The 24,499-nt window shown below is 38.3% G+C and overlaps 1 protein-coding gene across 4 annotated transcripts in view; it reads right to left on the bottom strand.

Moving 5' to 3' along the window:
• Positions 1–24,499, bottom strand: part of LOC408374 (mucin-5AC) — a 275,329-nt gene that overhangs the window by 13,306 nt on the left and 237,524 nt on the right. The window lies entirely within an intron of this gene.

Raw genomic sequence — 24,499 nt, 5'->3', positions numbered from 1 at the left:
TGCTGTCGGCTACCAGGGAACCAGGTCGAAACATTAATCTTCATTGTCTTGTATTTGTCCGTTACGAACGAACGCTTCCCTTCTCCCTTCCCCCCTCTCTATCTCTCTCTGCCTGCCTTTCCATCGTTCCTATTTTCTCCAATGACCGACTCGAAGCGTGATCTCGCGTTATTAATCTCGTTGGCTCATGAAAGATAAGATCATCGCGCGGAACTGCAAAGGGGAGAGATTCTTCGGAGAGGCCGATGACGAGTTACGATCCTAAACGGTCGGGATTGATAGAGGAACCTCGCGACTCGTCTCGTGGCTCGATTAAACGCGGCTCGGTTGATACAACTGATAAACGGCGGCGAGGTGATGAGATCGAGAGGAGGGAGGCAAAGAGAATTCAAATTAGACAACTTACTCTTGCATCAGAGCTATACAAACTCCACGTGAGTATATCTATATATATATATTTAAAACGAAGAGATTTCCTTTTATAATTAAATGACAAATAAACGAGAAAAAAGCAATATTGTTAATTATTGTCTCCATATTCCAAAATCTATCGAATTTTGATTTCGATTGAATTCGCATTTAATTATCGCGACCTAGCGAATAAGCTACATCTTCGTCAACGGCTAATTCAACATCGTCATTATTGATCCACGTCATCCCCAAAACTATGTTCAACTGGAACAACAACGACTTGCAACGGAATACAAGGAAGGCCCGATCCCCCATTTATCAACGTCCGTATCACGATTCACATTTCCAAGCAAAACTCTCTCTCTCTGTGTGTGTGTAACGAGGCATCAACGGTCTCCGAATCCCATCGAACGGGCGTTTCACAGGCGGATCGAGGGGTGATCGAAGATAGAACCCTTTATCCCCCCTCCCCTTCTCGAAACATTCCGCTCGAACGGGATCGATCGTCATCGATTATTACCAGAGACGTTTGCGAGGTACGATTGACGACCAAGCGCTCGATCGTTCCGTGTGACGCTCATCGAGACGTGCGAGACGACGAACACTTGGTCCGTGTACACGGAGGAGAGAGGAGAACCAACGCCATGATTCGCCCATGTTGTACTCGCGCGTACAGGTAGCACAACTAGTTGGTGGAAGTGGTGGGCGAGAATCAATATCGCGCGCACCCTTGCAGACCGAGCAAGTTGAAGGGTTGGTTAGTTTGGGTCCCCCTTCGCGCGCCGTCAAAGGCCCTCCTCGAACCATCCTCCTCCTCCTCCTCTCCACTCCGCGACTTCCTTTCGTTTTTATTCTCCTAAACGCAGCTCCAACTCTCTCCGTTTTTCTCACGCATGGAACGAATAATGAAGATAATTGAGCAGATTTTTTAAATTGATATTATCCTTCCAACGATTTAAAAGAATTAGAAAATTAGAAGGGATTGATATTTGTAAATTGGAAGATCTTACGTTAAATATATTGTGGATGTGTTTGAAAATGCGAAGGGAATGAGACGAGGGAAGATTTGTACTCATACATTAGGATGGAATGTAAAGTGGTTAAATTCAATGGAACGGACAAAGTATATATATATATTTGGCAAGTGTACTTCGTTTGATTTATTTTCTCAAAACTTCTTCCAAAAGTTTCACAATCGGGAAGGAATCTCACTGCTCGAGATATAACAGTTTTCAACTACGTCAAAGAAGAGCCACTTACATGGACAATGGACAAAATTAAGTGGACACATTCTAGCGAGCAGCTAATTCAATTTTATTGAACAAGTTAACAAAAATATGATATGAATACACGAAGCATTAAAATTCAACTATAATGAAAAGTAGGTACTATTATTTCTTTTTTTATATACTTGTCTCCAGAACGACACTGGCTTACTTATATTTTTTCTTCTTTAATTGGTTAATTCACAATTCTTTAAACCTACCTCTTTTAATCTTCGTCTTACAGTCCTTGAAGACACATTTAATCGAAGCTGCTCAACGATATTTCTCCATGTTATCGTTGGATCACGTCGAGATACTCTCACAATCCTTCCATCCTCGATCGCGTAAATTACGTGTTCCAAATACTTTTTATAAATTTTATGAACACTACTCTTGGAAACATTATATTTTCGGCCAATGTAACGATAACTTTGATCGTTCTTGCAATCAGATACGATTAGATTTCTCGTTTTTTATCAGACATGTTTATTTCACGATTATATTATAAACTTTCCGATACGAAGGCTCTGCGAATACTGGCGGCTCTGATACATTTGCAAGGTAATCCCGATATTTGTTTATTTATATTGTTTTCCCGTTAACTCTCTACGTGTCCACGGTTTAAAGTTCGCCAATATACAAACAAGTACGTGTGAGTAGTTACAGAGACTGATTTTATAATTTTATTCGCATAACATTCTACGTTGAAAAATTCAAATTCATTTCATTGTATCTGAACAATAAATTTCTTAACATTGTCCACTTAATTTTGTCCACGACAGTAATAGAAACGTGTTTCGAGTTCTGGAACTCGGTCATCATCATCCAACTTTTGAAAAGAGCTTTTACTTTAAAGAGTCTCGAGAATATGAAACGGCGAAGACAAAGTTCTTTCGATTAGAAATCACGCGTTGAGAGTAAATTATACTCATAGATTGATATTTTTAAAAAGAAAACCTTCCTTTGCATATTATGCAGTAACGTTAAAATAACTTATATATTTCTAATTAATTAAATTATAGACGTTTAAGCAAATTTAAGTTTTCGAAGAAATAGAGATAAATATTCGATATGAATATTTTAGTTGAAATAATTTATATATTATATATAAATTTTCTCGCGTTTAAATTTCTAATAGATTCATAAAACATTTATAATAAACGCGTTATTCTTTTTTATCCATAGAACACGATACAGTCTCTATTTATATCGTGCAAACACAATTTTGAAAAAATTCAATTGATATACTTTCGAGCATACGTTAATTAAATTTTCGTCGAAAAAGATTTATCTATAACTTTGATTTTCGAATATTCCAAGAGATAGAAAATTATTTTATCGCGACAAGATATGATACACAGGTGGACGATAAACATGCAGAAATGAATACTCGAAAGGCAAAGAAAAGATCGAGATGTTTCAATTCTCGAACGTTTCTCGGACAATCTGATTCTCTCTCTCTCCCTTTTGCCAGAGTCTCTGGAGAAATCAGAGTTTCCAGAGGAATCGACTTAGGGAGGAATCCTCGCTTGTTGAATTCGATAAGAGAGATCTTTGGAAATCCATCAGGCTTGCGATACACCTATTTATTCGCAGTTACGGGCTCAACCATCATCGTAATAGAGAACCAGTGTAATTTCGTTACAACTCCCGCGCAGAGCAAACTGTTCGCCGATATAATTGGGTCATCTGGTTTCTGTAACGCGCTCGTGAATTTGAAGACGAGATAAAATTGCAGAATCGCGATTCGTGCAAGGCACACGTACAACTTATCGATCTGTTATTAAACGTAATTGCGAGTTAAACGCGGTTCGAGAGATCGACACTTTTTATCGAAGGAAGTTTCGAGTTTACTCTATTCCACGAGATTCTCGAGAGATCTTTTCGGTGAGATTCTCGAGCAAATTTCAAGAATATCAAGATTCCGTAAAGTTCAAAATCTTCGACAGTTCAACGTGGAAATCAAATATCGAGACTTCTCTAATCCACGAACAAGTTAAACGAGCAAGTGTATGTACTCGGTGGATTCTCTATAGAAAACGTGGAAGTCCGTCGAAAGATTCGAATTTTCGAAGCCAGAGTTTGGTCAAAACTTATATTTATATAATATAAATATAATGTAATAAATATACGCAGAGTATTCGCAAAATTCTTGATTAAATTTTCGGAAATTAATCTTTCCGTTATCGAATTAGAAAAACCACGTAAATCAATTTTGAAGAATGTTTTTAATATACCGTGTATTATTAGAAAGACAATTAAAATATCCCTCCAGAAATAAATATATTAATTTAAAATTTGTAATTTATTTTAAAACTTGATTAAACGTTAATAAAATAACGAAAACTTTAAACCGCTATAACTTCGAAGATAATGATCTCTAATTAATGGATGAAAGATCGTTAGAAGCGCGGAACCTTCCTCTTTAAAACGCTCTTTCACTCATCTCGATACGACTTCCGGTTCCAAAGATATCTACGTATAAAGAAAAAGTAATTTTTGATCGTTTAACTTAAACTCTGTTAAACCGAATTAAAAATTAGGAAAAATTCGAATCGCTGTAACTCCGAAGATAATCACTTCCGGTTAACGGATCAACGATCGTTGGAAGTGCGGGACCTTGCTCTTTAAAATGCTCTTTCACTCATCTCGATACGACTTCCGGTTCCAAAGATATTCACGTATAAAGAAAAGATAATTTTTGATCGTTTACCTTAAACCGAATTAAAAATTAGTAAAAATTCGAATCGCTGTAACTCCGAAAATAATTACTTCCGGTCAACGGATGAGCGATCGTTAGAAGCGCGGATCCTTGCCCTTTAAAACGCTCTTTCACTCATCTCGATACGACTTCCGGTTTCGAAGATATCCACGTATAAAGAAAAGGTAATTTTTCATCAGTTACCTTAAACCCTGTTAAACCGAATTAAAAATTAGTAAAAATTCGAATCGCTGTAATTCCGAAAATAATCACTTCCGGTCAACGGATGAGCGATCGTTGGAAGCGCGGATCCTTGCCCTTTAAAACGCTTTTTCGTTCATCCCGATACGACTTCCGGTTGCCGAGATATCGTCGTGTAAAGAGAAGGGTAATTTTTAATCTTTTATTATCTTTATCCTTGTCGCTTACTCGGACCTCTCGCTCGCGCCTCGCCTCACTGACCTATCCCAAACATCAGCTGCGATTCCTGGAAAAAATATAGGTCAGTGTGTCGCGAAAATATAGGTCAGTGGGTCGCGGGTTTACATTAAACTTTGAATCGTTATATCTCGGCAACGGATCGAGATATCGGGATAAAACAAAAAGCAAATTAAATGGTACACCCTCCTCTATATTCTCACTAGATTTTGATAGAAATATTTTTATTCTCTCTTCAAGTTTTCTTGTATGAAAATTTTAATTTTCACTTATCCGAATATAACGATACGTTATATTGTATTATATATACATTAAATATTAATATTGAATATTCTTACGCGTTTGAACTACATAAGAATATTGATATTATAATTATCTCGATATTTATATTGTTATAATAATTAACTTTATATTGTTATTAATTTTATTATAAAATAATAAATAAACGGTTTCGACGATCCATAAGAGGGAAGAATAACACGCTATAATTCCCGAGACGCGTATCACCCGATCGGGATCGAGGCTCGAATACGAATGAACCGTCGGGCGCGCTCGAAGGTCGGGCGAAGATTGCGAGTCGCGATAATCCGGTGGCGCTCGATTAAAAGCCGTGGCGCGGCGGTTGGCCAACGGAACGTGGCGGAAGTACGAGAGAGGGAGCCGAGTAACGTTTTAAGCCGGGTTAAGCCGTGGCTTAAATGCTCGCCACGCGGCGAGGACTTGCTCTCGCCCCAAGCTGGTACGCGCGCGCGCACTCCGATACACGTGTGCGTGCCTTCGTGCTAACTTTTTGTGCCGGAGTTTAACACGCTTCGAATTCGATGGAGAGGCCTGGTCGAAATATTTTTCACGCCGTCGTGATACACAATCAGGATTTGCGCGTCGTTTAAATTCAACCTTAACATCGAATCCATCGTTAAAATATTCATTACACGGATCGTTCGTCTTCTGTTCCGAGATTTATCTCTCTCTCTCGTCTGTTCACTATTCGTTTTAAAATATTCTCGATTCGATTTCTTTTTTCTTTTTTTTTTGGAAGAATTTCCTTCATAATTCCGCTACTTTGAATCTCTTTACACTGCATTATACGGTTCCGCACGAGTTCCACCAATCGATTTCCACCCTCTTGTTCTTCGTTACCGCCACGTGGACCTTGCAAGGTAACCTATTATTAACTTATTACTCTCGAAGTTCGACGAGTGTGCCGGGCATAGAAGGAAATTACAGTTCACTTCCATTTTAATTTTAACCGTTGCCCTGTGTCAACCACGTCCAATCTATTCCGATGATCGTCGATGAATCCGTTTTCTGACGCGATTAAACTTTTAACACTCGGGATCGTTTTAACTTTTAAACTCGACGCGTTCTTCAATTTAAGATTAATTTCTACGAATTAATTAATTACGAATATATCGTATAACCGACTTTATTCTCAGTTATATAATGGATCACTTTTATCTTGAAACGGTTGGATTGAGCAAATTAATTTTCTAAAAATTGCGCGTGAAGCAAGAAAGCGAGAAATTTTATTTCTAACGATCTTTAAATTGCATGGTGCACGTGTAAAGAAAAAAATGTCGATAAAAGGAATTTATTTCGTGCAATAAGAAATTCAGATCCGATCTTAACTTAACGGAGAACAATATTTCTAATCGACAAATTAATTCGATATTATTATTATTATTATTGCTATTATATAAAGATAACAGATCTTCAGAAGAAGAGAAAAAAAAAGAAAATTCCGAGAGGTTCAGATTCATTGCATCAACCGATTCGGCTGCAACAATCGACGCTATTTTCCACTAATTGCTTCTCTTCTCGAACAGGTTTCTCACTCCGCCACGCTACCACGTTAGGGAAGAGAAATCTATCTAACTTTAGATAGACGAAAGATCCAGTTTCTAACGTCTGCGAAACAATCCAATCGATCAATTCCATCTTCTTTTTTTTTGCGCCCGTTCCTCGAAAACGCCTCCGCAACAGACGCGGCCAGTCAACTCGTTGTCAAAGTTGAATAATCGCACTTTGGACATCGTTTGTTTCAATTCTCCGCAAGGCAAACCGACCGACCAACCACGTCCGCCATCACTCATTTTCGTCTCGAATCCGGGACACGGCTTATCGATCAAGCGATCATTCATCCGCTTTACATGCTCGATAATACAAGACCAGTTCTCAATCGAGAATCCAACTTGTAACAATTTTATAAGATCGTCTGTTATTTAAAAATACGAATAATATATTATTCTCAATTAAAAAAAAATCATCTTCGATAATAATAACTCGTCTCATGCTCACGTATCATATAATTATATCATGAATAACATTAAAATTTTTCCTTTTAAAATATAATAAAATAATAAAATCGACTCGTGGAATTTCGTGAAGATCCGCTAATGCATGCCCTCCCCCTCCCTTCCACCGGCGCTGAAAAATCACCGTCCAAACGATCCGTTTTCCGTCCTCCCCTATTTCCCCATCAGGATCAATGTTAAATCGTTTCACAGGCCGTGCACCGACTAAGAGAGTGGTAGTTCGACGATCATTATTCAAGATCACTCGCGTCTCCCATTAACTCGGCCGGGGATAACATTTCGTAAGGCTCGGTTTCGCAACGACTTTCGCGAGCGCACGACAACGGTAATATTTCATAATACGGCCAGTTGTAAACAATTTTCCCGGAGGGCAGTGAAAAAAGAAAGAAGGAAAGAAAATAAGGCGCAAGCGGGCAGATAGATATCGTGCGACCGTTCGAGCGGCAAGCGCCAACGGAATAAGGTCAAGGAAGCCAAACGGGGGTTTTGAAGAGAAAAAGGCGATCAAAGCTGGGAAAAGGGAAGCTCTGCGAGTTTTCGCTCGAACGAACGAAAACGTATGTAATGTAAACTGATGAAAACTTCGAATATTCGAGTAAAATTTCAAACCGATACATTTCCCACTCTGTATCGCGAAATTATCCTACAAAAAAAATATAATTTTTTCAGAATGATCAAATTATTAATTATTTCATTCATATTCGTTAAGTGGAAAACATCCAAGATCCTCCTCTCGATCGATCCTCTTCCTCATTCACACGAGGGATCTAAGCATTTCCCACTATATTGCGAAATTATTCTACAAAAAAAATATAATCGAGAATTTTTTCAGAATAATCAAATTATTAATTATTCCATTTATATTTATCAATACGTAAATGGAAAACATCCAAGATCCTCCTCTCGATCGATCCTCTTCATTCACAAGAAGCTACACGAGGGATCTAAGGACGGACTTTTTCCATTATATTGCGAAATTATCCTACAAAAAAAATATAATCGAGAATTTTGTCAGAAAGATCAAATTATTAATTATTCCATTTATATTTATTAATACGTAAATGGAAAACATCCAAGATCCTCCTCTCGATCGATCCTCTTTCTCCTCATTCACAAGAAGCTACACGAGAGATCTAAGGATGGACATTTCCCACTATATTGCGAATTTATATATTAATAATATCGAGAATTTTTTCACAAAAATCAAATTATTAATTATTCCATTTATATTCGTTAAGTGAAACATCCAAGATCCTCCTCTCGATCGATCCTCTTCCACCTCATTCACAAGAAGCTACACATCTCTAAGACATTTCCCACTCTATATTGCGAAAATATTCTACAAAAAAAATATAATCGAGAATTTTGTCAGAATGATCAAATTATTAATTATTCCATTCATATCCGTTAAGTGGAAAACATCCAAGATTCTCCTCTCGATCGATCCTTTTCCTCATTCACAAGAAGCTACATGAGAGATCTAAGGACGGACTTTTCCCACTATATTGCAAAATTATTCTACAAAAAAAATATAATCGAGAATTTTTTCAGAATGATCAAATTATTAATTATTCCATTTATATTTGTTAATACGTAAATGGAAAACATCCAAGATCCTCTCGATCGATCCTCTTCATTCACAAGAAGCTATATGAGGGATATAAGGACGGACATTTCCCACTATATTGCGAATTTATATATTAATAATATCGAGAATTTTTTCACAAAGATCAAATTATTAATTATTCCATTTATATTCGTTAAAACATCCAAGATCCTTCTCTCGATCGATCCTCTTCCTCCTCATTCACAAGAAGCTACACGAGGGATCTCTGAGGAACGGACACGTGCTCCAATTTCAATAACGAGGAGGTGTATCGATACCGAATCGATATATATGAATTAAACATAACGCATCGTGTCGCTTTGCAAACGGTTCGATATCTGGTGGCGGGGCCGAGCACATCGGCGGGGATTAATTTACGCGTAGGAGGCGGTATCGGTGGCCGGTATCATGGGAATCGGCGCGTGGGCAGCAGGCTGGAAATGGCCGAGAATCGCTTAAACGGATTACTTTATCAAAGTTGAGGCCGGTTGCGCGTTGGTGTGTGTAGCCGCCGCGAGACGAGTGGTGAAGGTAAACAATGCATGCGACGAGGCGGCAGACATTTCGAGGAGGCAAACGGCGGAGGCACGGCGGAAAATTCAGTTTTCCATGGGTGTTCGGTGTCGGAAATTCGTTGTCGCTCGTAAATATCGCGAGGCAAAACCGTGAAAAGGGGGACGGGGAAACGAGAGACTTGGAGTCTCGGTCGTCGAGTCAGGTGGATGACGCGGATATCGATCGAGGAGGAAAATTCTACAAGTTGATGGCTTGCTCTTTTTTTTTGCGTTATATTCATTCCTCTTAGAATGAATTAATTCTGAAAGAGAATCTCTGATAAAAGTGTTTTGCAAGAGACGATTCAAAGTATTTTTACGACGAAAGATTTGTCACGTTCGTTGTTTAAAATTTGTGAGGAAAATTTGTCCGGATTAGATTAATTTATTCGCACAAAATTTCGGTGAAATTTGTGATTGTAATGTAACAGAAATCTTGGTTGGAATTCCATTTTATCCCATTTCAAAAGTATCTCCAAGTGCTCAAACGCTACTACGATCTCGTAAATCGTGTCGAACGAAACGAGGGAAGTTTTCCTAACAGGATTACCACCCTCTCGAGCCACGCAAACGTGCTCACGGATTCGCAACCAGACAAGGCAACAAACAGTCGTCGAAAGGTGAACTTTAAATGATTTCTCCAAGAGAGAGAAAGAGAGAATCATATGCAAGAATCGAAGATTCGAATTTAATTGTAACAATTGTTGGATCACAATTTCAATCTTCCAATTAATTATCCAATTCGATTATCTTCGAGTTATCTTCCCTGTTTTTTAATAATAATCGTATCAACATTTTTTTTATATTATTATTTTTAAGAAAACGAGAAAGAAAGACGTAATACTTGTATATAATTTAATTAGAAAGTAATAAGAAGCACTCGAGAGTTGGATTATTTTTCAACAATCTACGATATTAATTTATTATTTATTTCTAAAAGAAAGTGAAAAAGATATTGCATGACACGACAAGAAGCCTTTTATCAACAATATCGACGTAATTATGCAATAAACAATCGAGTCCTTCAATCAAAAACTTAATCAAACATACAACAAGTACAATCGAATAATAACTTTAATTATATCATAATAAGTAATAAGATCTTTATTTCTGAATAATTTAAGAAATCAATAATTGATATCTATATATTTACACGACACGAATTCAACTATTAATGGATTGATTCTCGACAAGTCTACTCGACAACAGCCGATAATTATTAATTTAAAATTGTATTGCCTGTGCTTATCCTCGCGTTTTTACGTTCGAAATCCTCGGTTTCATCTCATTCTTCTTAACCAGAGGTTCCATTTTCCGCCGAAAAAATAGAGAATTTCAAAAAGACAGGAAATCTCCTGTTTCTTAACCGAAGAACGTGGCGAATTGTCTACACGTTCAACTGTTAACCAACCTTCTCTCCCCTCAAAAAAAAAAAGAGAGAAAAAGAGAGAGAGAAAGAAATGGAATAACAACATTTCAACATTTAGCCATCGATTCGGGAAAAAAATCCTTTTTCGCGAAAAGGGGGTCGGCTCTTTTGTTCGACGAACGAAAAATGAAAGAAGAGAGATTAAAAAGAGAAAGAGAGAGAGAGAGAGGAATAAAAAGGACAGATGAAGAGCGGTTCGTAATTAAAGGTTCTCACAGCAAAGCAAATGAAAAAAGCGTGGAATCGTGTTGCTGTTCGATTCGAAAGCCTCTCGAAAAAGCTCCTTATACGGGCGCGTGTGCGTGTGCACGCGAGCAGAGCGTGACCTCCATAAAAGGAACTTTTACACGACCCGTTCTCTCCCTCTCTCTCTCTCTACGTTTGTTTGCCATTTAAAGCGGTTTCAGCAGGTGCTTCCACATCGGCAAATTGCATGTAAACCCCTTCCGGCCCAATTGCGCGCCGATCGAAAAGGACGAGAATTTGCACGCGGTCGATCCAACAACACTCAGCCCTCCCGATCGATAGATCAGGCCATTCGTGCGCGAATTCGTATACAATTTGCTTCCTGTTGATCGCTACGAATCTTCTTTAAGCGATTTCCTCTTCTAACAATTCTTTCATCATAAACGATTTCTCGTAAACGTAGATTTTGTTCGACGTGATTAATTTTAAATGATGCGAGAGAGTCTCAAATATCTAAGAAAAAATATTAATATATTTAGTAATGTAGATTTCTGATATAGATATAATTCTTTGAATTGTATTATTAACACACGATGCAACTATGTACGAGTTGTTAACAATCTGACAAAAGATAGATATTCAAGATATTTCAAGATAAAAATAAGAAATAAAGAATAAGTCAATCGATTCGTGTTTCAACGAATCGTTACACGGAATCGAAAAAGAAGAATGCAACGAAAGAATGATCAAGTTTCCTTCTGCACAAAAAGTGCGCTCATTTGCACGGGCGAAGATGTGCACGTGGTGGAAAATGCGCTTCTTTCCAAATCCCCCGGTGGGAAAAACGGGATTCCTCGTATCCTGGAGACTTTGCGCTGGAGCCCAGTGTTGAGGTAGTTTTCGTCCTTGACCCGTTTACAGAAACGGGAACTTTGGAAAATTCTATTCCGTGCCGGATGGAAAGAAAAAAGGAGTCGAGGCGACGAAGAAACAAGCGACGTTTCAACTTCTTTATCTTTGGAATCTCTGGGATCGATTTAACTGGTTCTCCTGAGTGAGTGATTTCATGTAACAGTGATTTCAAAAACAAGAAGTAGGCCAAGAGTCGTGGCGCGTATTCGCCGCGGCTGAATTCCTCGCAACGAGTCATCGCCCACGCGGGCCTTGCAGTTATTCGTATCTTGCAGTGAAAGCAACACGACTCGACGAGTTATTTTCGCCTCGATGAGAACCGAGCTACGACTTCTTTTTCGTTCTTTTTTTTTAATTGTATCCTTCCCTCTTCCGTCAAATCTTCTACTAATTTCTTAATATCAATTCAGATTTCGCTGCTGATTCAATATCGATACATTATATCAGCGAAACCGTATCGAATCTGGTTATTAAAATATTAAGTAATCGATTTTTCTCGATACGATCTTTGGATCATACGAGAAGCGACAAGCAAGGATCATGAAATTTTGTTACAGGAAAATATAACCACGATCCGACAAATTCATTGATCTAAACATTGTTCCAATTTATCAGGAATTAAAATTAACGAGCAACCGAATTCAACCACGCAAATATACAAATTCAACCGCGACAGTTTCACATGGCCTTAATATCCATCCCATCGTATTACAATTATCGCGGTCATTAATAACGTTTTTTATCGTCGTAGCTTTTTATCCCAACCATTTTCGAAGAGCTCGAGAGTCCACGAGAGAGAGAACGAGCTCTACATCATCCTGGCTCGAAATTTTATCCAACGGTACCACCACGTACGTGTACGTTTCAGATTCTACTCTTCTACTTCCTGTCTCTCCCGTTTCGGAACGATCAATTGCCGCTTCTTTTCCCGAGGAGGAACGACGAAACGTCGTTTCCGAAAGAGGCGATCAGGTCGAGGGGACAGATTTAATTATTCATCCGTGGCGCTCTGGTTGCTTACAACCGCTCGCCGCCTCTTCCCGAGCCAAGATTAATTGGCTCGTTCCTGCGCGCTGCTCGAGGCGGAGATTAACGACGCCGGTAATGAGAGCCGCGGGGATTATTTCGGAGCAACGGTTGGTTGCCTGTCTCGCTGACCTTTGTCGGTTTGCTCGTTCGCGGTTTTTCAACACGTGAGACGGTGGTGTCGATCCATCTTGGAAAATTGAAAACGGGCGAGGCGGATCTTGGAGAGGACGATGTTTAGGAATAATAAAGGTTGATTAAGATGATTCCCCTCTCTTTTTTTTTTTGTGTTATTAATTAAATACTCGTTCAGCTATTTTCATTCTTTCGAAAAGATGAGCACGGTGATTTTCTTGCGAATAGATATCCAAAGATATCCACGAACAAAGAAAAGGTAATTTTTGATCGTTTACCCTTAAACCCTGTTAAACCGAATTAAAAATTAGGAAAAATTCGAATCGCTGTAACTCCGAGGATAACGACTTCCGGTCGGTGGATGAGCGATCGTTAGAAGCGCGCGATCTTGCTTTTTGAAACGCTCTTTCGCTCGTCTCGATACGACTTCCGGTTCCAAAGATATCCGCGTATAAAGAAAAGGTAATTTTCGATCGTTTACCCTTAAACCCTGTTAAACCGAATTAAAAATTAGGAAAAATTCGAATCGCTGTAACTCCGAGGATAATTACTTCCGGTCAACGGATGAGCGATCATTGGAAGCGCGGATCCTTGCCCTTTGAAACGCTTCTTCGTTCATCCCGATACGACTTCCGGTTGCCGAGATATCGTCGTGTAAAGGGAAGGGTAATTTTTAATCTTTTATTATCTTTGTCCCTGTCGCTTACTCGGACCTCTCGCTCGCGCCTCGTTTCACCGACCTATCCCAAACTGTCCAGACGGGCGACAGACGCGATTCCTGGAAAAATAGTGTACGCATTTCCGGGAAAATATGTAGGTCAGTGGGTCGCGCGCCCATTCATAATTTCTGACGCTTCGCGTTAAACTTTGAGTCGTTGTATCTCGGCAACGGATAGAGATATCGGGATAAAACAAAGAGCGAATTAAATGGTACACCGTCCTCTGTATTCTCACTAGATTTTGATGAAAATATTTTTAATCTCTCTTCAAGTTTTCTTATATATGAAAATTTCAACTCGTGACTTTATCGATGAATATAACGATACGTTATATTGAATATTCGTACGTGTTTGAACTACATAAGAATATTGATATTATAATTATCCCGATATAATTCCTAATAATTAACTTTATATTGTTACAATTTTATTATAAAATAATAAATAAACGACGATCCATAAGAGGGAAGAATAACACGCTTATTTATAGATTTTGATGAACAAATTTTTAATCTCTTTTCGCGTTCTTTTTACACGAAAACTTCAACCTTCGAATATTATTATATTGTACAGCAAATTGAAGAATCAAAATAGACGATTGATCGAGAAAATTATAATAAAGCACGCGTAAATTCGATCGATTCGAAAATGTACGAATAATAATAAAATCGACGGATACCGAGACGCTGTATAATCGATTTCACGGAACTTCGTTAAATAATTCAGGCCCTCTCGTGATTACGAGTACATACGCTCGTGGTCAGAGAATGCCGCGGAGCGGAGGAGCTTTAATCATTTTTAACTTAATTTGTAGCGTAACAGGTTCATCGGAGATTATCCCGAGCCTGTCGCCGTGATAAATTGTCGCAGTCGCGAGTTTACCGTAAATCGCTCCGCTCCACTACTTTTTATACGTAATACTTGTTGCTCTTGCACATCCCTTGTCGATTTCTGCTCTTTTTTTCCCCCGTAAATCCAGCCGACCGTACACAGGCTACTCGCGGCTTCCGCTTTAAAATATAGACGACACGTATTCATTTATTTTGTTCAAATACTACAATTATAAATCACTTTACCTGCTCGTATCCCCCTCTCTCTCTCTCTCGTTTATAACATTGTGTATTATACCAATGATTTCGTAATAACCAGTTATTTATGAATTCCAGTGTAAGGATGATTCTTTAAAACTTTGAAGGAATGCCTCTTATTGAACGTATTGAGTATTTGCAATAATATAAGAATCGATAGTAATTCTTGCTTCTTTGAAGATCATAGACAGCAAGGTTTTTCAACTCTTCAATTATCCCGAAAGAAACTTCCCAATGTCTCCATTCCATATTCCCCTTTCTCCTTTTATGGGGAGCAAAATTTTTAACAACTTTTCGAAAAAAAAAAAAGATAAAGAACAAACTTTCCTTCCTATCCCTCGAGTCGAGGGAAACTTGATAAAATTTTAACATTCAACAGAAGGAAACACCAAGTTACGGAGAGTCCCCTAAAAAGGGGGACGAGAGAAACCTTCGCCACGATTTATAAACGTGGGGGATGGAGGGAGGGGGTTAATAGAGAAAGCTCGACCCTTTTTCTCCCCGTTGCCACCCCTCGCCCAGACATTTCTTGACTCAGAATCGCGCGCGCAATCTCGCGTGTTCGCGCGTGTATATTCGAAATGGCGGGGAATCGGAGCAAAGGCGAAGGCGAATTAATCGCCGACCGCGTGATATCGCGGTCGAATTTATGTTGGACGACGGAGTCGGGACGGCGAATCACAATGAATCAATTATATTATAAGGGACCGTTCGCTATCTATCCTCTCAAAGTATTCCGGAATGGCCTCCGGGAGATTCGAATTGCGGTTTAAATCACCTGCACACTGCGTACGAAGATCGTGTTCGTGTTTCGAGAAGAAGAGAAAAACGAGAGAATTCTTTCCTCCCAGATTTTCCCAAGCTTTAGATCTTTCTTCTTCCTTTTCTTTCTTTCTTCTTTCTTTTTTCTTTTCCTGGAGCACAAGAAAATAAGATTTGTTCCTGATATTATTCTTCCTCCGAGGATGTACTTGGAGCATGCACGTGCAAATTGACGTTCCTCATCCGAGAAAAATTTAGAATAGGAAATAAACGATATTATTTGAAATTATAAACAATAACACTGATAAATTATTAAATTATTAATCTAGAATTGTGAGAAATGTATTAATTCTTGTCGATCAACGTTTCTATAAATATTCCTGGAATCTCTTCCTCTTCCGTTGCGCAAGGATCTTGTTAAAAAAATTAATTTCGATTTATTATTATAAAATTCCGAGAAATTTAACCAAAGAAATCTTGGTCTTTTTAATGCTGGTTTCGGCTGGTGAAACGCATCGTTGCAATTCGCATGGTAATACGGGCTCCACCGTTGACCGCGTTTCCAATGATAAGAAACACGGCGGACGTTGATGACAGGCGTCGTTTCACGTACGATTTACACGCGGTTTTATGACGCTCGCGCCCAGCCACGCTGTGGTCCGTTGCAAACCCACCTTTCAACCAGCGGTACATTTATCAACCGTTCTTCGAGAATCGTTCTTCCATCCATTCCGCTTGCCGGGACCTCGTTACTCTTCTCGATTATTTTCTTGGCAAACGACATTCCCCCCCCGGCCAATCTTCCTCGAAAACTCTGATGCAAAACACTGTTTCGATTCCTACCGATAAAAAAAAAGTGTCTTGCACGCGTGATTTTAAGCCAAAATAATTTATTACTCCCTCCAACACAATTTGATTCTAATTGTAAACATCGCCGTCATTATTTTGATTCATACTTGAATCTTCATTTCACGTGACAAACGAAGATTAAACAATGGAACAATTCTTTTAATCGTGGCAATTTTCTCCTTTGGATCGATTTTGATTGGCAAGATTTAGATTTTCTAATGGAATATTTACATTATCAACATTTTATAACAGTTTATATAAATATATTTTTCTCCAATTTTTATTTCTGTGTATTCTTTTGATATGGTGAATTTTCGTGTATAGAAAATTGTTCCAAGAGTCCTTGAAAAATTAATGGCGGCAATATTAAGAAACGTAGCGTGTGATAAATAAAATGAATGAGAAAATTCGTGAAAACCGATGTAAAGTTTTGGATTACGAGAGAAAGAGAAAAAAAGGGTTTACTTACGTCGGTGCAATTCCTAAACGAGGTAATGAGAGGCATCAAGGAGGAGGGATGAACGAGGAAAGGAGCGTGTGGCCTGAATATAAAAGGGGCGAAATAAAGGAACGAGAGTTAAAATCATAGGTTTGAATTTAAATAATTACACCCCTTCTTGGATCATAATGGTAGATTTAGGGAAAAACATATTTCTCACACCCTTAATCAAAGCTCAATTTACTCGTACAATCTTACTTATCCGCTCATCGATTAAATTAATTAAAACTGGAAAAAAAAAAAGAAAAAATATCGAGCACAGTTCAAGAATCTCAAAACATTGTCATCGTTTGATTAATCCGAATGAAAATCTGGAAAAAAAAATCCGTGGAGGGAAACAGGAGCTTTTAATCGAACGGAATAAATCGTTTCGACATCCCCAGAAAGAAAGAAAAAGTAACTCTCTCTCTCTCTCGCCGAGAGAGTCACTCGAGCCGGAAAATATTGCGACCCTCCGCGCAGATAAGTCGATAATAAATTCCACAGCCGCGCTATTACTTAAGAGAGCTTGCATTTCGCATGCCCGAATCGCGAAAGGAACGGTTTTGCTGACTTGAGCAAACTCCTTCCCCTCCTTCCACGCTACTCGGAGAGATCCTCACCTACCCTGAAGAATAAAGGAGAATTTACGGTTATTACGCGGAGAGGACAAATAAACGCAATCGCGCCAAGAATTATTGGACGGCGAAAATTTTCCCGAAACTTTCGAAATCTTCGATTCGTCGCGCGAGAACGTATATATATATATATGTATATACACGGGGTTGTTCATGAAGAATTCATGAGATCGAGGAATTTTACTTATTAAATGGAGTAACTGTTAGTTAATTTAACGACGATTTTGAAGAGGTATTCACGGATCGTTCGTGGTAAACAAGACAGATCGATGCATTTGTTTGTGCGATTCGTGTAATTTATCGAGTGTATATATATATTTCTCGATCAATCTTTGCTTTATTTATCCGTTCGTTGATTGTCGTTGGTTGAAACGTAAGAAGTCTTGTTTGATATTTGTAAATCGACGAGAGATCGTGACGAGGAAAAACAGTTGATCATTTCTATCTTTATTGTTTTCCTTCTTTTCCCTTTGGAAAAGATGGAATAGAATCTCTTCGATTCGAAAATCGTCGTTTCATCGATTCTCATGACCGGCCAGCAGATTTTCTTGGATCGCACCTTGGGTTTTTCCAAGTTTGGAAAGTTTCGTAGAAATTCAAGGTTTTGAAGTCTCACGGCGAAACTTTCTCGCCCGGGAACACACTCTCCAGACACTCTTACAAAGGATTCTCGAAATCTTTGCGACTCATCTTCGAAATATCTTCAATCCCTGAAGGGATCCTTCTAAATTCGCTTCGAATACACGTCGTCGAAAAATTCGTAGAAATTCTCAAACAACAAATTCTTTCCATCAAACAGTTCCATCAATTTTCATTCCTATTTCTTTTTTTTTATCGTGACGTTGAAATTTATTCTCCAGAATCTCCAACATTACAACAATTGCGAATTAAACGGTCAAATATAAAGAAAAAAAAAAATTGAAAAATATATTCATCGCGTATTTCGATATCGCATTACGTATACAGAAACAAAATGCGGGGAGATCGGCGGCGCAAAAGCCGTTTCCAGCGGAATAATTAGATTCAAGGCCGAGAGGAACAATGCCTCGCCCACTTAGCTGCACCCACCCGCCCTGTTGCGCGCCGCTGTTTCACCTTGTTTCACCGGTCGGTCCAGATGCCTCCCTCCTTCCTTCCTTCCTTCCTTCCTTCCTTCCTTCCTACCCATTTTCCCCGCTTTTCACCGGGAAAACACTGATTAATCGGCTGCGCCTTGTTTCCAATTTCGAGCCGCTACGCCGAGATCCAGCTCTCTCGCGCAGATTGCATTGGAAGAAGGGCCAACTCTCTGTTTCATCTGTTTAAAGGAGGAGAAGATGGTGGTGGAGACGTGAAGTTTATACAGAGCGTGCTTCATTGTGTTTGATCGGTACATATATATATATCGAGCGAGATTTTGTTGTCTTAATGCTTGCTACCTCGACGAGTGGCGCAACATCGTGGTTCCAGAGAGATGTTTACAGATTTGGATGAGGATGTGAATGAAGGAAATAGAAAGGATCTTCTTCTATGTTCAAAGATGAAGAGGGTGAAACTCGATGAATTTCTTTAAAATATCTTTCTGTGAGAAGTATTCAAAATTTTTCTGAATCTGTAAAGGTATAGTAATTTGATAACACGTGCTTGATAAAAATGTGTCTTGTAATTTCTTGACTTGTATGGATACACACAATTCCATTCGAGTCGAATCGGTCCACGAGGAAATGCGTCCAGGCGTTTTCTATTATTTCCCCCCTCCAAAAAAAAAAAACTGTTCCTGCAAGATATTACGTAGCCAAGGATCGAATGGAGAGAGAGAGGAGAAATCGTAGACGGTGGATGACTCCCAGAGGAACGCTCGAGGCGTTCATATTTGTCCGTGATTCGAGCGATCGGATTTCTTCTATCCCTTCCATCTCTTCCACACCCTTTCTTGTCCCTTTCCTGTTTCGAGTTCCCGCTCGTCGCGATTCTATTCGAAATTTCGCGCACTCAGCCACCCTCCAATAGAACGAATGAAACTGGAGGCAAGAAAAAGGGGGCAGGTGAAATTGTTTCGAACAAGGAATCGAGAATTCTTCGAATAAATAGATCTAATTTCGGCCATTCAGATCGTTCAAGCTTGCAGAAAAACTTGGCCTGATCGCAATCTTCATCGATTCCCAATATTTATTGATTGATCTTTTTAAATTTACACGTTTGTTTAATACTATTTCTTAATTGAAAAGAATTCGAATCAACAAAAATTTGATTTTCTGGATTTAGAAAGATCCATCGACAATTATATCACATGTTGGTTCGTAATGTAACATTTACCAATCAATTGAGAAAAAAATTAGGAATATCAAAGCACGATTCTCTAAAATCGTGGAAACGATGATCGGAAGATCGAAGATCGAATTAATACGATTACCATTTCGATCGCCAAATACGCGATGCAAGATCGATATCGTTTCGAATCGATACCCGGTTAATTTCATCGATAATCCCTCCCATCTGTTCCAATCCATCCCAATGAGTCGAGGACGAGATCCTTGATCGATCGAATTCCTCCGTTGATTAAATTTGAACGAGGGAGAAAGGAGGAAGGTGTGCTCTTTTGACGAGCGTCAAACGGCGCTTTAACCAATCTAACTTTCAAATTGCGCGATCCTGCAAGCGGATCCTCTCGGCGGCAAGATTTAAACGGGACGATTTCTTCGCCCCGGGAGGAAACTTGCAAGAGTTTGGATTCCCTCGAAAAGTTTAACACCACTCGGGCCTATTGTCTGCTAGATTCCAGACAACGTGGAAACGTCTGCACAACTCCACCGCGAGAGTTCTATTCGAGAATGGCCGATCTTTTCTTTCTTCAGCTCAACTTCATTTCGTTTCCAACTGGAAAATATCACGAGAGCGTGAAATCGATCATTTTCTTTCTTTTTTTAAATATAACGCGTTCGACAATTCTATTAATTCGTTTAATTAACAATATCGTCGAAAAGAATTAAAATACAACAAATTTTAAAGAGATATCTCAATATAATTCTATACGATTCGTTTAATATCGTGACTTTTTTTCACTCGATGTATCTCCTTTCGATTAGATTTAAACTTCTGGGGGAAAAAATGACGAGACTGTAGAGACGATAGAAATAGTAGAAATTACTTCTATCTTGAAATAGAAATAGAGATAGAAATAGAAATAGTCGTCGAAACGGAAATAGCTAAAAACTAAATCGCTATCCGACCGACGTACGAGTAGGGAAACTGAATTACATCTGCGAAATACGTGAATGCCTGAATTAAATCCCCCTATGAATTATGAAAATAATTAGACAACTTATGCACAAGAATATATCGAAGTACGTAATGTACGTAATTTCAGGTGTCAAGAATTACTTGTCAAAATAATTCGGAACAATGGAGTGAAAATTCGAAATTGCCTCGAAACAAATGGACAGTTTTTACGAGAGAATGCATTTATAAATATCGAACGAAAACACGAATTACAATTATTTTGCATAATAGACGGGGCAAATGAATGTCAAGAATCGTTGAAAAATTCGTGATTGAAGCAAACGGACGTGTTTATGGTGGGGAATATAATATCGAGTTTCTGGATGGATATTTTACACGAATTCGTGTGATGACGAGTAGTTGCGTAGACGAAAAGAAAATTCAGAGGGTGAATGAAGATTATAAAATTCTGGAGAGCGAGTCGTTGTTGCAGAGAGGACACTTTCCTCGCTCATCCTCGATTAATTCGAAAGCAAATCGCATCGAGGCGCATCCACTTTCACTTCGGCGGGCATCGAGAAGAAGAAGAAGAAGAAGTTACGATGGCCAATAAACCGCTGCCACCAGGCATGCGCACGTTTTTATTAAATATTTCCACTCACTTTGATCTTGCCTTGGCCATTCCCTCGATTTAAATCATTCCCAACGATTCGAAATAATCGGCGTCTTCCCATCCCAGTTTAAGAGAGAAAGGCAAGACGAATCTAATCAGTGGGCCTTTTCCTTCCTTTTTTTCGGTTGTGAAAACATTTAAGTTCAAGGAAATCTCTGCTATCTAATCGTGCTCTTGGAGTGTGTACAGCGATTAACAAAAGTATCTGTTCTTTGTAAATTCTTTCTGAATATTGAATTTTCTTTTTCTTTTTTTTTTTATTTTTAAATATATAAAATACATGACAATCATTATCGTTCATGATTCATTCTTGAAGAAATATCGTAATATAATTTTCTAAAATATATAAAATAAATTATTTACGTTTTTCGAAAACAAATTCCTTGTTGTTACGTTTATTGTTATTTAAACTTTAGATCGTAAAGTTATATTTAAACAAAAAAGAGGGGAGGGGGGGGGGGGAAATGGAGATTTACATAAAAAGGTTGCGACCAATAATTTTGTTTATCACTGTACACAGTACGTGATTCAGTGTTAATTTAGTCTATTCCCTTGTTTTTCCGGGAATTTCCATCTCTGCAGCAGCGCGTGTGTATTTTATACGGTACATCGTTCAGAATAACCGGGAAATTCAATTACTCTATTGTAGATACTAATGATACAGAATATTCTGACAAGTTGTACAACATGGATTCCTACGAATACATAATTCACCGATAATTTGACCACTGTTAAATCACCAATGGGCCAACCGTTAATCACAAATTATCATCCATATATACAAGACTCATTCACGGGAAAATAGTTTTAGCATTTAGGATTCCTGCGTCAAATTTGTCGAACATATATTTATAACGGGTAAATGTAAATTCGAAACAAATTATCATTTCTATATAATCGTATTAAACTAATAAATTATTTTCGATGCATTTTTGTATTCAAGTTCTCTTTTCCTTTCAAATTCGCGCGTGGGTTAATTTAAAATTATATTATCTCGATAATTTTATTACCGTGTTTATATGTACATCCATTTTGAAAAATATATAAACTCCATTATACATACAACTTGTAACGATTCGCCAATAATTTCGACCAGCGAAAATCGAGTCGCCAATAATAATCCAACCGCTGATCCACCGAAAATTACCACCAACGATAGATATATTCGCCGGAAAATAACTCGCGCGAATTTGTCAATACTATAATACTATACGCAGCAGCAAACAGAAGAGAAAGTGAAAACTATTGAAAATACGATTCTCTCATGGACACGAGTGGGAAACGTTATTATGGAACGGCGTTACCATTATTACAACCTACGTTAACGAGATAAGATCGCTCGATTATTCGATCGGTACCCACCATTATAGCGCCGTTATCGAGTACCCTTTTTCAATTTCCAATCTTCCGCCACGCCTCGAGAGAGATCGATCTTCTCTGAAATCGGGGAAAAATAAATCTCGGCGAATCGACTTATCAAGCAACAAACTACCGTTTCCAGACCAACACCACCACCACTCGCGGAATTTCCTTCGAGCACGATTCATTGCTGCGCGGCGAGATTTACGCTAATCCACCAAGCACCGAGAGGCGGATATACAACTTTTCGCCGGATTAAACCGGATAACCTAATCTATTATGACGCGAATGAGAATTACCGGGACGTGCGAGATTCTCGATATTGTTTTCGCCACGGGATACCGATTTATTTTCCGTATTCTTTGCTCGAAAAAAATCGCCATCTTAATGGAAAAGGAAAAAAAAGGAATTATTTGGAATTCAATCCTTAGAGAATGCTTAGGTATCTTTAAAAAGTGGAATAAGAACAATAAGAAATTGGAAAAAATAATTACATTTCTGATTCTTTTAAATCTTTTATCAAAGACTGTACGAGATAGCTTATCTATGTTTGTTATGGGTCGAATTTTATTTCGAGGAGTATGAAATTCTTTTTTTCTTCTTATAATGTTCGAGTAGAGAGTTAAAATTATTTTCGATTCCTGCTCGTCGAATATTGTATTATCGGAAAATAGAAAAATAAAAAATAATCGAAGCGAAAATGTCATTAATGGAATTTTTCTCCGTTAAATTAAAATTGTAGTTTATCTTTTTCTTTTATTCTCGATATCATTGACTCCACGCAAAATTCCATAAAAGAAAAGAAACGAGGAATAATATCTCGATAAATAAACATTTGCATGAAAATATGAAACGACTGCGGGGAAAATACGCCGATTTTCATTCGCCAAGAGTTAAGGGGCCATTAATTCATTCGGGCATTCGCGTCGTTAAAATGCTTAACGCTATATGTTCCACGTAATGGAACGTCGCCACTTAATTAACGAAGATATCAGACTGATAATTACTCCGCATCCACATTCGAGGCTGGTTTCGCTTCTCAATTTTCTCAAAACGGAGAATCCGTGAATGCGCAAAAATCTCTGAATAACGAGTTACGTGTTGTCCAAAACCAATGATATTCCATTTTATTTACGCGCGAAATATCGCGTGATAAATTATATAGGCAAAAAAACAAAAGCAATTTCTTCGTTAATAAATCGTGTAATAAATTTCTTTCGAAAATTATTTCAAATTGTACAATAAATATTATGATCCTTAACGCCCTATTTATCAAAAAAATCAAAGATAATGGATCAATTTCTTCGTGTATGAGAAGAAGAACTTGTTACCATGGCTTGAGGCGATTCGACGAGAATTCGAAATTTTATTTGGCTCATTCATTCGGGAAGGAATGAATAATGGATCTGGTGTTAGAGGGGATGGATAGGAATATCTTGGCCTTCGACTGCGAAAGGTTAACGCGTTACGTTTAGCGTACGTGTTTTCAATTTGCGCCATAATACCGCATTCATCCTCTTCTTCCTTTCCTTCTTCTCCCTTTTATTTTATTTTTCGCGCGGCACAATGGTAAACTACGTGAGCGTGAAATTCGTCGATTCTGTGAGAAACAGCTGGGAATCAATCAGATTTTTAGGTATGCGAACCAACGATTGTTGTTCGAGAATATGATTTTTGCTCGAGTATGTGAATTTGAAAAAATGGAATACACGAAATCACACGTTACTTCTTGTATTTGTACGAGTTTTTTTTTTTAT

This window comes from Apis mellifera, linkage group LG12, assembly GCF_003254395.2.
Source record: "Apis mellifera strain DH4 linkage group LG12, Amel_HAv3.1, whole genome shotgun sequence".
In the NCBI taxonomy this organism is placed as follows: Eukaryota; Metazoa; Arthropoda; class Insecta; order Hymenoptera; family Apidae; genus Apis; species Apis mellifera.
Note: the sequence above shows the minus strand (reverse complement) of the source record. Positions and strands in the feature narration are given on the sequence as shown.